We start from the raw sequence: 13942 nt of genomic DNA, 5'->3' as shown, positions 1-13942 counted from the left end.
AATAGACAGCTCATAATGCGTAGAGAGGGCTCTCTTTTCCCTATATATTATTATACTCTTTGGTTACAGTGATCCGCGCATCTTAAAATTTCACTCTCAAATTTTTTCATAACGCGCCCAAAGAAATATAACTTCAAAAACATTCCTTTATAGCTTACAAACAACAACAAAATTATTGTGACCTCAATGGACCAAAGACGATATAACATAATTCTACAACCAAAGATAGATAATAAAATGTCAAATCTTGTTTCCATACGCAGACGAGATTAGCATTATTATTGCAATCTGCATTAGTAAAGTTGCACGATTCAGTTGAAATCCTTGACCCGTTACACAAACAAATATAATATGCGAAATAATTCTACGGAATTATCTGTTTATTGTAAATAAAAAACACATTACTTTTGCATCAGGCAATGACCATAAATTTGAGTTCATTTTAAGTCCTGCGGCGAATGAACGAAGTGTTGGTTTGTTGAAATAAATGTGATGTCGTTACGTTGTTGTTAATGAATAATAACTAAAAGAATTTATGTAATTGAATTCATCATTAAATTCAGTAAATTTAATTATTACAGCATTTACCCATTTTTTTTTTAACCAACCAGAGGCCTTACAACATTGACGAACTTATAAAGCGTCGAATATATTATTAACGATTCAATGTGATTGGTAATAGAGCGACCACCGTCAGGCTATTTCAATTATAAATTTGATTATGAAATAGAATTTTTAAATTTTATTAGTAAAAAAATGAATTATCCAAATTGGTTCACCCAGTCGAAAGTTCTGAGTTAATAAACATAAAAATCATACCTACGAATTGAGAACCTCCTCCTTTTTTGAAGTCGGTTAAAAATACCAACCGAATTGAGAACCTCCTGCTTTTTTGAAGTCGGTAAAAAAGAAGACGCCCGTGTCTTTTTTCTGACTTATTCTCAGGTCTGAGGCGTTAATTTTCGAATGGGTGGCAGTTTTGACATTCAATAAGTAATTTCATATCCAATAGGATATGAAATAATGAATAAAATATTAGAATTATTTTATAAAAATTTCGCAAAGCCCATTCCGTCACCTCAGCGCTTCTTCTGATAAACATCAATTATGTACTGTAACAAGGAGTTCTTATCCGCATATAAGAACTCATTGCTCTATGGTTGGCCGTAAAGATTTAAAAATATAATATTTGAAAGAGATTCAAGTGACGCGAAGATGACAATCGAATAGTAATGGAATAACGAGAGAGAATAGAAATGAAGTAAAGTAAGAACGGCCAGCCTTTATTCTAATATTAATATTTATAATTATAATTTATTTGTTGAATAGAAAGTGAATATAGAAGTATTAAAGAAATTGTTTAATTATCTAAATCCCGCAAAATTCCCGCGTGTGAGGGAGAACCCACGCGCTACAGTATCTAGGTTGTACGCGTCCTATATAAAGTAAAAACGCGTAATTCATATGTGGCCGGCAACTTTATTAAATGTAATTTTGTTTCTTGATATCGTCTTTTTGCATAATACACTTGGAATATATTTTTTCTAAAATAAAAAATTCTTTTCTTAGAACACTTTTCATTCTGCGCATCTCAAAACTCCGGTACTGCAGCGACTATGACTTCATTAACTTTGAACCCTTTCAAATAAAAAGGCATAAAAGGCATTTATTTTCTCAAAATTGATTCCTTTAGAATTCTTTTTGATGTCATTTCTTATACTACTAGATACTACTACCGCTTCGGAAACAAATGGCGCTCTGAGAGCGAAGAAGCGGCGCAAGAAACTCTCCCAGCATTCTTTTTTTTTGCGCTCTTTTCAACAAAAATATACAATATTGTACAGTTGCTATAAAATAATCACAATCTAGTCCCAGGCTGTCCGATCATTTAGATATTCAGCAGTGGAGTAATAGGATTTACGACAGAGCCATTTTTTTATAAAACATTTAAATTTATTACTAATCCTTCAACCTTGAAAACACTGCTCACCCTCCCCTATTTTTTTTTATTTTTATTTTATTATGATTCAGTATTAAAAAATACATACAACTTCAAATTTTAACCCGTCTACGATCAACACCTATTTTTGTATCGCGATTTTATATAATACTAGCTGACCCAGCGTTGTATTGCCGATATTAAAATCGCGATACAAAAGTAACTGTTGATCGTAGATGGGTGAAAATGGGTAAAAAAAGTAGGTATGAGAATCGGTCATTATCTACTTTTTGTACCCCAAAAATTTTAATTATTGACTATTTTTTATTACTTTATATGGCAATACAACGTTTGCTCCGTCGGCTAGTAAATTATAAAATTATCTATAAATATTCATTTAAAAATATGGCAATAACTTTTGATATTCATAAGTGTTTTTTGACCTAATTTAATTAATTTGATTTGATTTGAAACGAGCAAACATTACCAATTTCGTCTTAAACGTTTTGACTGTCCATATAAAAGTTTTAAAGTTTACTTAATAAAAATGTACGACTTTGACTTTGAGCTGTCTGTGGTTTTGCGGCGATGTTATAAGGTCATTTTTATATTATGTGCAATAAAGTTTTGTGGCTTAACTTGAGATGTCTATTAATAATTAAATACAATTATAGAAAAACTAGCCGTTCCCGCCACACTGGACGAATTTTAAAAGGAAGGAACGTTGGAATTAAAAAAATGGGATAAACATAAACGGGGTGGCTGGATGATCTTGTTACCGGGAGGTCTGCTTCTTCTTTTTCTGGCCTTTTCCCATTTTATTTGAGGTCGGCCCTCCGTATCATGTGTCTCCAGGTGGCTCGGTCCTGGGTCGTCTCATTGTTTATGTGGGCTTCTTTCAGGTTCTTATTTACTATAGACATCTATGTGATTCGGGGTCTTCCTCGTCCTCGAGGTTTAGTTACAATATCTAACACTTTTCTGCTCATGTGGTTGTATGGTCGCCTCATAACATGTCCGTACCACCGCAGACGGCTCTCCTGCAGTTTATCTGGGATAGGTCTTACTTTAAAGGTGACTCTTATGTGTATGTTTCTGACCTGATCCAGCCTAGTTACACCACCTGCCCACCTGAGCATCTTCATCTCTGCGCAGTGCAATTGATGTTCGTGCTGCTTTTTGAGTTTGCCAGCATTCGGCTCCGTATGTCATAGCCGGTCGGACGGCTGCTCTGTATACTCGTCCCTTTATGCGCACGGGCATTCGGCTATCGCATAGCACCGGGAGGTCTGCTTGATTTGTTTTTTATTATTATTATTTCCTTTAAAGTTAAAAGTTATTATATATTTTATTTTATGAAATGCTCACATAATGCCTCTATTTATTTACGGTATGTGTGGATTGATGAATCTACTATACTCAATAACTCTTGTGTTTATAAGTATTAATAATTTTTTTCTTTTTCTGACTTACGAGTATTACGAGTATTTTTGTTGCGTCACTTTGCATATATTGTAATTGAAATGATTTGTAAAACAATTAAAATGTAAATCTTGACTTAAAAGAGTGACAATGAGCTTCTCATTAGCCCAACCCTTTACGAAGTAGCGGTAAATTCAATAAGAAACAATTTTTTTTTGACATTCATAAGTGTCATTTAATTTGATAAATTTCGCATCGAATGATGTCGATACGATCAGTGGTTTAGGCGTGATTGGGACTCAAACAAAGACCATTTTCATTATATATAGATAGAGGTAATGGGCAAACAGAATATTCCCAAACTGAAATGCGGTAAGCACTTATGGGGTTCTTACAAAAAATAATTTAAACATGGCTTAGACACGTGTTTTGTTAAACAGTGTCTAACTATTTAATCGACGTCTAAAGATTGATGTTAAACAACATGATAGACATGAATACAACTTTTTTAAAACAAGTGTTCAACAAGTGCTTAACTTTAAAATCGACCCTGTAAATAGCTGGGTACCAGCTAAAGATCTATTTAATACCTACATAATCGGTGACCGCGACCGAAGAGCTTCATCTAAACAAATGCTTATACAAAATTTCATATTAAAATTAAAAATAACGGGTCGCACTCCGGGAGTGCTAGCAGAAGTGAAAACTTGGACATGGAAATGGTTAGAGAATAATTTCGCACGAATTGCTTTATTTATCAGTATAAAAGTACTAGCAATTATGTAATTAAATACAGTATTGATGTAATCGTTCACAAAAATGACTATTTATATTACATAAAAAACTTAACACTTCAGAACATAACATTTGTTTTACAATAAAAAGTTTATATCTCAGAAAAAACAACTTTCATCCATAATTTCAACGACTGTCTTACGAATTTTCGATCAGGCTACGTGTCCTGAGCGAGTTTAACATTTTATACACATCCCAAGAAAAGTGCTCAACGCTGGAAAGAAGCTTTCAGATTTTTGACGAGTTAAAGAAGAATTTCTGTATAGTTTTATTTAACGCATTGTGTTTACACATAAAAATTTAGGTCACATCATTTCGAATGACTTAAGAGATGACTATGACATAGAGCGGGAGCGTAGAGCGCTGTCAGTGAGGAGTAATATGCTCGCCCGCAGGTTTGCACGAAGCACAAATAATGTTAAAGCGTTATTACTCAAAGCATTCTGCCAGTCTATTTACTCGAGCGGCTTGTGGGTGTCATATTCGCGCGGGGCTTATAGCGTTCTACGTGTTACATATAATAATGCGTTTAGGAGGCTGTTAGGGCTGCCGTGGCGTTGTAGCGCTTCTGGAATGTTTGCTGAGGCATGTGTGGACGGTTTCCATGCCATAATGCGCAAAAAAGCGGTCTCCATGTTGCAGCGTCTACGTGTAAGCAGTAACAGCATCCTAAAGATGATTGCTGCCAGAGCTGACTGTTCCTTCGAGAAACACTGGATACAGTTAGCTCTAGGTTTATAAATATATATCACTAATAATACTAACGTAGTTCATAATAAATATTGTTACTAATACATTTACTAATATATATGGAGATGTCTCTGAATTAAATGAATAAATAAATAAATAAAAAAGCTTTACGAGCAAATGTATTGAAAAATTGTTTATAATACTTAAATTATCTCCATGGATCATGTGATTAAGCTTTTTCCAGAGAGTCATTATAAAATGCAACGCAAATACTCTTGAGAAAAAATTGATGCACTCAAGTTAAATATAGCTGGCGTATAGTACCGAGAATCGTAATTACTTATCTTGCAAAGGTTTACTTGGAACTTATAAGCAAAGATTAAGTTACAACGCTAGCTAAAGGAAATAGCTGTTAATATTTCCTGTAACATTTTATATTTTATGGGTTAATCAGAAAATACTCAATTATTTTCGTCGAAAACAATTATATTTGTTTACTTAATCCCACATTGAGTGGTCTGTCGTATGAAAGTTTTAATTGTATTTTTGCTTCCGACAATTACATTTTGATGAGCCGAGGCCGAAGGCTTCTCAGTCTTATGAGACTTGTATTGTTAAGGATAGCCTAACAGATACTTAATTAAGGATTTGCACAGGATTCCGGCTAGATTATGGCTACCACAACGGCGCCTATTTCTGCCGTGAAGCAGTTATGTGTAAGCATTACTGTGTTTCAGTCTGAAGGGTGCCGTAGCTAGTAAAATTACTGGGCAAATGAGACTTAAAATCTTATGTTTCAAGGTGACCAGCGCAGTTGTAGTGCCGCTCAGAATTTTTAGATTTTTCTATAATCCTGAGCGGCGTATCAATTACCATCAGCTGAACATCCAGCTCGTCTCTTCCCTTATTTTCATAAACAAAAACTGTACGAGCGAAATTAGTGTGTGTATGTAGGTATATTATGTGTGCGTTTGTGTCTGTGTGTCTAATCTTCTATCGTTCAAAGGGTCCTTTATTCTGAATACAAGACATTTATTATATTGCTAATTCAACTTGATAAGTGTAAACATTTTTAAACATCATCATCATCGTATCAGTCGGAAGACGTCCACTGCTGGACAAAGGCCTCCCTCAAAGATCTCAATGACCATCGGTCCTGCGCTACCCTCATCCAACGAATTCCGGCGATGTTGGCCTACTGAGTCTTCCAGTAGGTACGTGGTTGCCATTCAATTCTGTCCTGCCCACTACCAATTCATTTTGGGCGTTATTTTCAAACATCAAGGAGTGAAATATGAAAAATTTTCTCCTTAGTGAAATATAAAAAATTACTTGCCCGCGACTAATGAATATTAGGTACTAGAAAATAAATTTGATAAATCTAATACATTTTTTACTAATAGTGGTTTTTCTTGTGATGCAACTCAGACGTCACTCGTTAACATATTCTCAGAGAATGAGACAAAAAGAAGACGCTCAGACCAGTCCTATTTATACATACAACATCACAGATGCTGCGGACACACTACCGACTATGGCCCTGATACCGTAATAGATATGGCAATCATTACTGCAAACATTTCCTCAAGAAGTTATTTTGTACTTTGATGTGCAAAAAGAGACCGTCGCAAACAGATTTTTCTTTTTATTTCAGACTGGTTCTACGTACTACTGGTGCTACCTAGAAGCTATGTGATATTTATTGTACTTTATTATTAAAATCAATTAATAAAATACTTAGTCTGGCCATAAATACTGTTACAATTAAAAATAAACAAAATATTACATTTGAATTTGGAATCTGTTGTTTATATATATATATTGTTCATTGAGCTCCCTCATCCAACGTATTCCGGCGATCTTCACCAGATCGTCGGTCCATCTTGTGGGGGGCCTACCAACACTGCGACTGCCGGTACATGGTCGCTATTCGAGGACTTAACTGCCCCAATGGCCATCTGTCCGTCCAACTATGTGCCCTGCCCACTGCCACTTCAGTTTCGCAATCGCATGGACTATGTCGGTTACTTTGGTTCTCCTACGGATCTCTCATTCCTGATCCGATCTCGCAGGGAAACTCCAAGCATAGCCCTCTCCATTGACCTCTGATTGACGATGAGCTTTCTCAAAAGACCCATAGTTAGCGACCACGTCTGCGTACCGCAAGTCATAACTGGCAACACACACTGGTTGAAAACCTTCGTCTTCAGATGCTGCGGTATTTGGGACGAGAAGATTTTACGGAGCTTCCCGAACGCTATCCATCCGAGTTGGATTCGACGAGTGACCTCTTTCTCGAAATTGGACCTGCATAACTGGATTGTTTGTCCGAGGAAGACGTACTCGTCGACAATTTCAAGCAATTTATAATATAAATCCAATATATTGGATTTACATTATGCATCTGATAACTTAATTCAATTTAATATTTTGCTACAAAACATAAATAAAATGTTGTTTTAGAGGTTACTTCGAACACAGTGCAAAGCACCTCTGTTCAAAAACCAGATCTGATTAGTACCGCCAATTAAATCAAATTGTATGCATTTAACACGGTCAGTCAGTCTTAATCGCTTTTTGTGGATCTAGAAACAAGATTGTTTATTTTTTCAAGAGTTTCCACTCTTATAGTTCTAGATCTTTAGAATATTGCACTAACGTTAATAGGAAATTCCTGGTGGCCTCAACCCCAACAAACCGTCACTAGCCTTAGGAATTAGCTGAAAGACAAAGAAAAACTGAACAATATGTTATGTTTTTAAAGTGACAACCCTCACTTCTAGGATTAATAAACAAATAAAATTTGAAAACAAAATTTTATGAACGATGCGGGACTCGAATGGAATGCCAGAGTTCGTGGAATGGCCAGTGCTCTGCCAACTGAGCTAACCGTTCGAGTGACGTATCTTCATAAAATCTTGTATGCTTTGTTCAACTCTCAGGTTGTGGCTTCATCTACAGGATCTACTTTACAGTTGATAACCTGCTCAACCCCACTATTTGCATATTAGGAAATTGACTTGAGATGTCGCTCTTGTAAATCTAAACAATTTGTTATGTTTTTAAAGTGAAAAAAAAACTGGTTACATACCAACTTCACCTTCATGAATACCTTTACGCAGGCTCACGCTTTAAAAGTTTTTCTCTTATGTGTGCATGCATCTCATCTGCAGTAAGAGCTCCAAACCTGGCTTTTTTTGGATCTACTCTGCTGGATAACCACGTGATATATCAACTGAGTTGACTTCACTGCTAACAAGCTTATTCTGTCAGTGATACTCAAAAAGCATAGTTCCGAAGCAATCGAGAAAAACAGCCCTTATCTTTGCGATCCCTAAAATATCCATCCCAGTTATGATCCGGCCAATTATAAGCTTATTGTTATGACCTTGTCAAAAACCATCATACATAACATACTAGGAACATACTAGGTGTCAGTAGGTCAGTGTAGGTTTATTATATTGTGTTTATAGTGTTAATATTCTAAGGTTTACTCGATACTGATATAGTCCATAGATTATCAAGCATAACAGATTTATGACAACCGTTAAAAACATAATAATCAAATTTAAATTTATAATACAGAAATACTAGGTTAAATAGATATTGGTTTATTCAGTCCCATAAATATTTAACTAATTGTGTCACAAATTATCTCACCAATTAAGTTCTTATAAACAGGCTTTAAAAAGAATTCCGTGTGAATGCTTTATTGTCGCTAATTACTTTTGAGAATTAACGATGACAGGTTATTCACGAGAGCTGTGTCTTGGTACATTTACTTTTAGAATGATTAGTTATTTCGAAAAATTTAACTGTTATCTAAGATATTTGTGTTATTTCCGATAAATTGTACAATTCATCACTCGTGTTGAAAAATGCATCTTCAGGAACTGTTGATTTGCTTAAATTATTTATTTTTGACACCACAAAATCAAAATGTTATTAGGATACTATTGTGGAAGTTACTTCTAATAACGTATTTATATAATATTATGATGATATTTATATTACATGCGAATATGGTTGTGTTTGGCGAAATTCATGTTACTGTTGAACGTTACACCTAAATATTTATAATGATGGGCCCATAGAAAAGGGATCCCGTATAATTAAACAATAGGTATAGGGATACCAAAAATAATATTTTATAGTATTATCAAAGAGTACCGCTTCAGTCTTTGTGGGATTGACTTCAATCCGCCATTTTCTGAACCACTCTCCCAGGTCATCAACGGTGACCTGAAGCTCTCTTATATTATTGTGAGGCGCCACCGAGTGGCGCCATAATAAAGAGCCGTGTCGTCTGCTTATTGTGCAAGTTGCGTCTTCTGAGGCTTCGTGAGTGACCTACTCATGAAGAGTGAGAAGAGGGTCGGGGACAGAACTGAACCCTGAGGCACTCCGGACCTGATACCCATCAGGGCATCATCGGAGCAAGGATAGCGTGCCCTCAACTGCATAGCGGAAGCTTCGGTGAGTAAGGTAGGCTCGTATGTTGCGCACGAGCCTGTCTGGCATACCAAGTTCATACAACTTATACATTAAGCCATTATGCCATACCTTGTCGAAAGCTTTCGCGACATCGAGAAATACGGCCGCTGACATGGCTCATACTGTTTATACTTTCTTCTTGAATTGAATGAATTCAAATTCAATTTTTCTTGAAAGTAGTTACTACTACTTACTTTAACTTTTACCATTAAATTTATATACCTTAAGGTGTGATAGTAGTGTAAAAAATATAAAGTCATGGACAGTATTAATACAAATTTAAATAAGGAGATGATAGAAATTTTATTAGTGCTAATTCCTTTCGAGACAAATGTCGCCTATAATATATACATACATGATATAGGTTAGTACGCTTGCGACGCGGACGCTCTTGATATTGAAGGACTTTTAAAGCATTGGTTTTATTGCAACGGCGGATGTACGAATAAGTTAAAATCTTACAGTGAAAAATGATCGCTATATATTTTATTTCATAAAAATGAGAGTGTTAAAAAAGTTACCCATGACTTGTAATATTTTGATTGATAAGTTACATCTTGTGGAAGAATTTCCGCAGTTAGAATTACCTACTAAAATACTAAATCACTACCGTGCTTATTTTCTGGTGGTCTAATATATTAGTCACCTGGAAGGTGACATGTTTAACGCTACCCATGTCACTTCTAGTACATTCTTATATAAATTTCTATATGTCACCTTTTGGGTTTTCGATCTTGGCAAAAACACTGCCGTCTGTCTCGATAATTTAAAAAAGATAAACACTCTGCTATGAATTCGGTAAAAAATTAAAATTACTTAAACCGAACCCCAATCTTTCATCGCTGGAGGTTACAGCAATAATTTTGAGCGCTGATATAAATCCTGCTTTATTTAACTTTCTATTAAATCATATTTTAAGAAATACAGAAGCCGTAAAGTAGATATTCAATACAAAATGGAAAAGTAATTGTTAATAATTCACATCAAAAAATAAATTTATTACTTGACGTGCTTATTCGACTTATAAGTCCACTGACTGTGATTTATTTGTGAGATAAACAATAACTTACAAAACATTTGGTAAACAGTCGTAAAATCTATAAAACTGCAGAGAAAATGTTATTTAATACCTCCACAGTGTTTAAAGAAACATAAAAGTAATTTGCTGTTAAACAATGTTTAAATGTAGGTTTCAATCAAAATACGTAATAATTTAAAGATGCTACGACACGTTTTTATGTTATGTATGAAGTTTAAAAAATATTCTGACATAATAAACGATAATTATTGTAATTGATAACCTATGTTGTCATAATTTATTGTGACGATTTGAAACTTTATCGCAGCTAGATAATTAATTGTATTCATAACAAGAACACTTTGATCTGTCCGTAGAAATTTTCAGAATGATAATGTTGAAAAACAACTGGTGCTGGTGATTTGGTTTTAAGTAATTAGTCGGGGAATTCAATGGATTTCTATTACAGCCACATTGCAGTGTAAAATCAGGCAAAAGATAAAATTGGCACCACTAACCGATCCCGTACCTCAACTTCTAGCTATTAGCCCAGTAGAAGGTAAGTCACCGACGCAAAAGGATATCATACAAAAAAAACTACCGACAATATAAACCGCACATTCAAACAAATACCGCAGTTAAAAGAAAAAAAAATGCGTATTCTTCTACAGCTTAATCAGTACAGAGTATAAAACAAAGTCGCTTTCTCTGTCCCTATATCCCTATGTATGCTTAAATCTTTAAAACTACGCAACGGATTTTGATGTGGTTTTTTTTAATAGATAGAGTGATTGAAGGGGAAGGTTTATATGTACAATAACATACAATAATATTTGAGAAATACTGTTATTTTTGAGATTTCTAATGTGATGTCGTAAATAATAACATTTTTTCCGCTTACATTGCAAACGCAGGCTGAACCCTACGAGATTTATCAAAATAATGTGCTGAGTATTGTACACATTGAAAAGGTCTTCAGAAAACTCCGCTATGGTATATCTCTATCTCTTATGGATATCCCACAATAACATTTTTTTGTCATTTACTTTTAATAAATAAGTAAAAATGTAGTGTATGATTTTCGATGTTCCAAAGATAGCAGGAAATCTTCATGGTTTGGGGAAAGAAGAATTGTTTAACTCTGAATTTAACGTGTGCGGGCCACGGGCAGTAATGAATAAATGAAAACTACTGGATCGATTTTAATCATTTTTTCAGTGAATGACATTATTATGGCTATTTATTTTATACCCATGCGAAGCTGGAGCAGGCCGCTAGTAATCAATATAATGTAGTTATAATTGTTGTTATTTTTGGAATCGGTGTCATTCCGCTACGGCGCCGCTATCGCCTCTGGCCTCCTCACGTCGCGTGTGACACAAGCACATCTCACATATAACTCTGTAGCTTCAAATCTACCATGGCTGACACTGACTGTATTGAAATAGGACCACACGGGAAGCACCAGTTTTCAAATAAAAAAAAAATCATTAAATTTGGTTCACCCCGTAGAAAGTCCTATTCTTTCTTTAATGTCGGTTAAAAAACTAAAGCTGTTACAAACGATGCACCTAGAGAGACAGTTCCTCGCAGTGCTTTGATGCCGTCGTTTAATCCATGATCGTCCGGCTCGCAGACTTGTAGGATAAATCTACGAGCTACGACCTACATTGTTTTATCTGTATTTTTTTATGGAAGAAGAATCACAGAAGCTTTGCCAGCCGTTTATATGTTTGTACATGCTTCGGCGGTGAAAATGAGGACTCAGGACAAACAGTTTACGAATCACTGATGTTAAACGATCATCGTCGCACAAATTCCTTTGAAACACCAGAGAAATCACAGGAACATCTATTTAGGCGCGGTCATACCTCAATATTCGCAAAAGTTGGTTTCTTAGAAAGTCGATTACAACATAACGCAATGAAAATATTTCGGCGCAAAAAATACAGTAAAAAAACAAGGACTAAAAGAAAAAATTAAACCGAATCGAATATTTATGTTTAATATGAAATATCCAATAAAAAATTTGGAAATTGCTACTCAAAAATAATCTTTGAAGTAAAAAATCTCTGAATTTTCAGCGAAAACAATATTCTTTTTTTAATGAATTTAATAGAATTAGTATTTTTCTAAAACTTAAACCGAACAATTATTTAATTTAATATGCATCTTTTGAATTAACAAAAGAAAACCAGTAAAATAAATTTCCATTTTCAGCTTAGCCACATGATCAACACAAATATTGTATTGTATTCTATTGGTTATAGCGTTTACAATCCTAGTCAGTCCGCGCCATAAAGAGATCGCAAAAAAGAATGCTGGGAGAGTTCATGAGCTGCTTATCTCTCATTTGTTTCTAAAGCGGTGGTGGTGTTTGAACTGACATCAGAAACAATTCTAAAGCAATCAATTTTGAGAAAATAAATGCCTTTTATGCCTTTAATTGCCGTTCTTTTAGAAAGATGTACGTGCTTCGAAGGTATCCATATCGTCCTGGAAATACCACTCGAGGAAGTTCATTCTATTGGTAGTGCGGGAAAAGTTCCTTCAAATCTGCACAGTACAGAATACCATACATCCACTTGGAGTGTGCCCCTTAATCAGATCGTAGCAGCATCTTTTGGGTTAATCTCGATGACAATAGTATATTACAAATACATGTGGACTTTTTTTTGAAATAAAAAGAGGACGAGAAAAGCAGGACGTACAACTGCGCTCGTCACCTTGAGACATAAGATGTTAAGTCTCATTTGCCCAGTAATTTCACTAGCTACGGCGCCCTTCAGACCGAAACAAAGCAATACACATTACTGCTTCACGGCAGAAATAGGCGCCGTCATAATCTGGCCAGCATCCGATGCAAAGGAGCCTCCCAATGGTCACTACTTCATTATATCACAAAAAACATTTCTTTTCGATCAATTCAAACAGAGTTATCATTTTTAACATAGTTACGGTAATTTATACCGATATTTAATAACAGTACCGACATTAAAATATTACAAGTACATACACGGTATTAAAAGCTTTTTTATTCGTTTATAAGAACAGTTAGTAACCCGGTAACGCCGTAATGTAATTTATCAATTAATAGCAGTAATAAATGATGTTTTTGAAGCAGATGTTAATATATTAACAATAATTATCATATTTTTAAATCTAATTCTAACGGCACCTTTAACGACTGGTAAGACTGAGCCGGGCCAGTGGGCTTTGTCGGGCATCTGGCATTTTCTTTAAATCTAGTACTGCTTACACAAGGTTTACAGCGAAAAAGAAGTCAACTTGGTGCCAAAAATGCAAGAGAAGTGGCATTATTAAAAAAAAAATTGCCCAATATTAAATAATAAAATGATACGACCATATTAATGTCAACTTTTTCTGCTCCGTGAAATATTCAGATTTTATTGCCATCAGCCGGAAGACGTCCTCTCCTGGAGAAAGGCCAATGTATTCCGGCGATCTTGAGCAGATCATCGGTTCATCTTGTCGTACCTACTTGGGCCTACCAACACTGCGTCTTCGGGTACGTGGTCGCCATTCGAGGACTTTACTGCCCACTATGTGCCCTGCATACTGCC

Source organism: Leptidea sinapis, chromosome 46 (assembly GCF_905404315.1).
Source record: "Leptidea sinapis chromosome 46, ilLepSina1.1, whole genome shotgun sequence".
Classification (NCBI taxonomy): Eukaryota; Metazoa; Arthropoda; class Insecta; order Lepidoptera; family Pieridae; genus Leptidea; species Leptidea sinapis.
Note: the sequence above shows the minus strand (reverse complement) of the source record.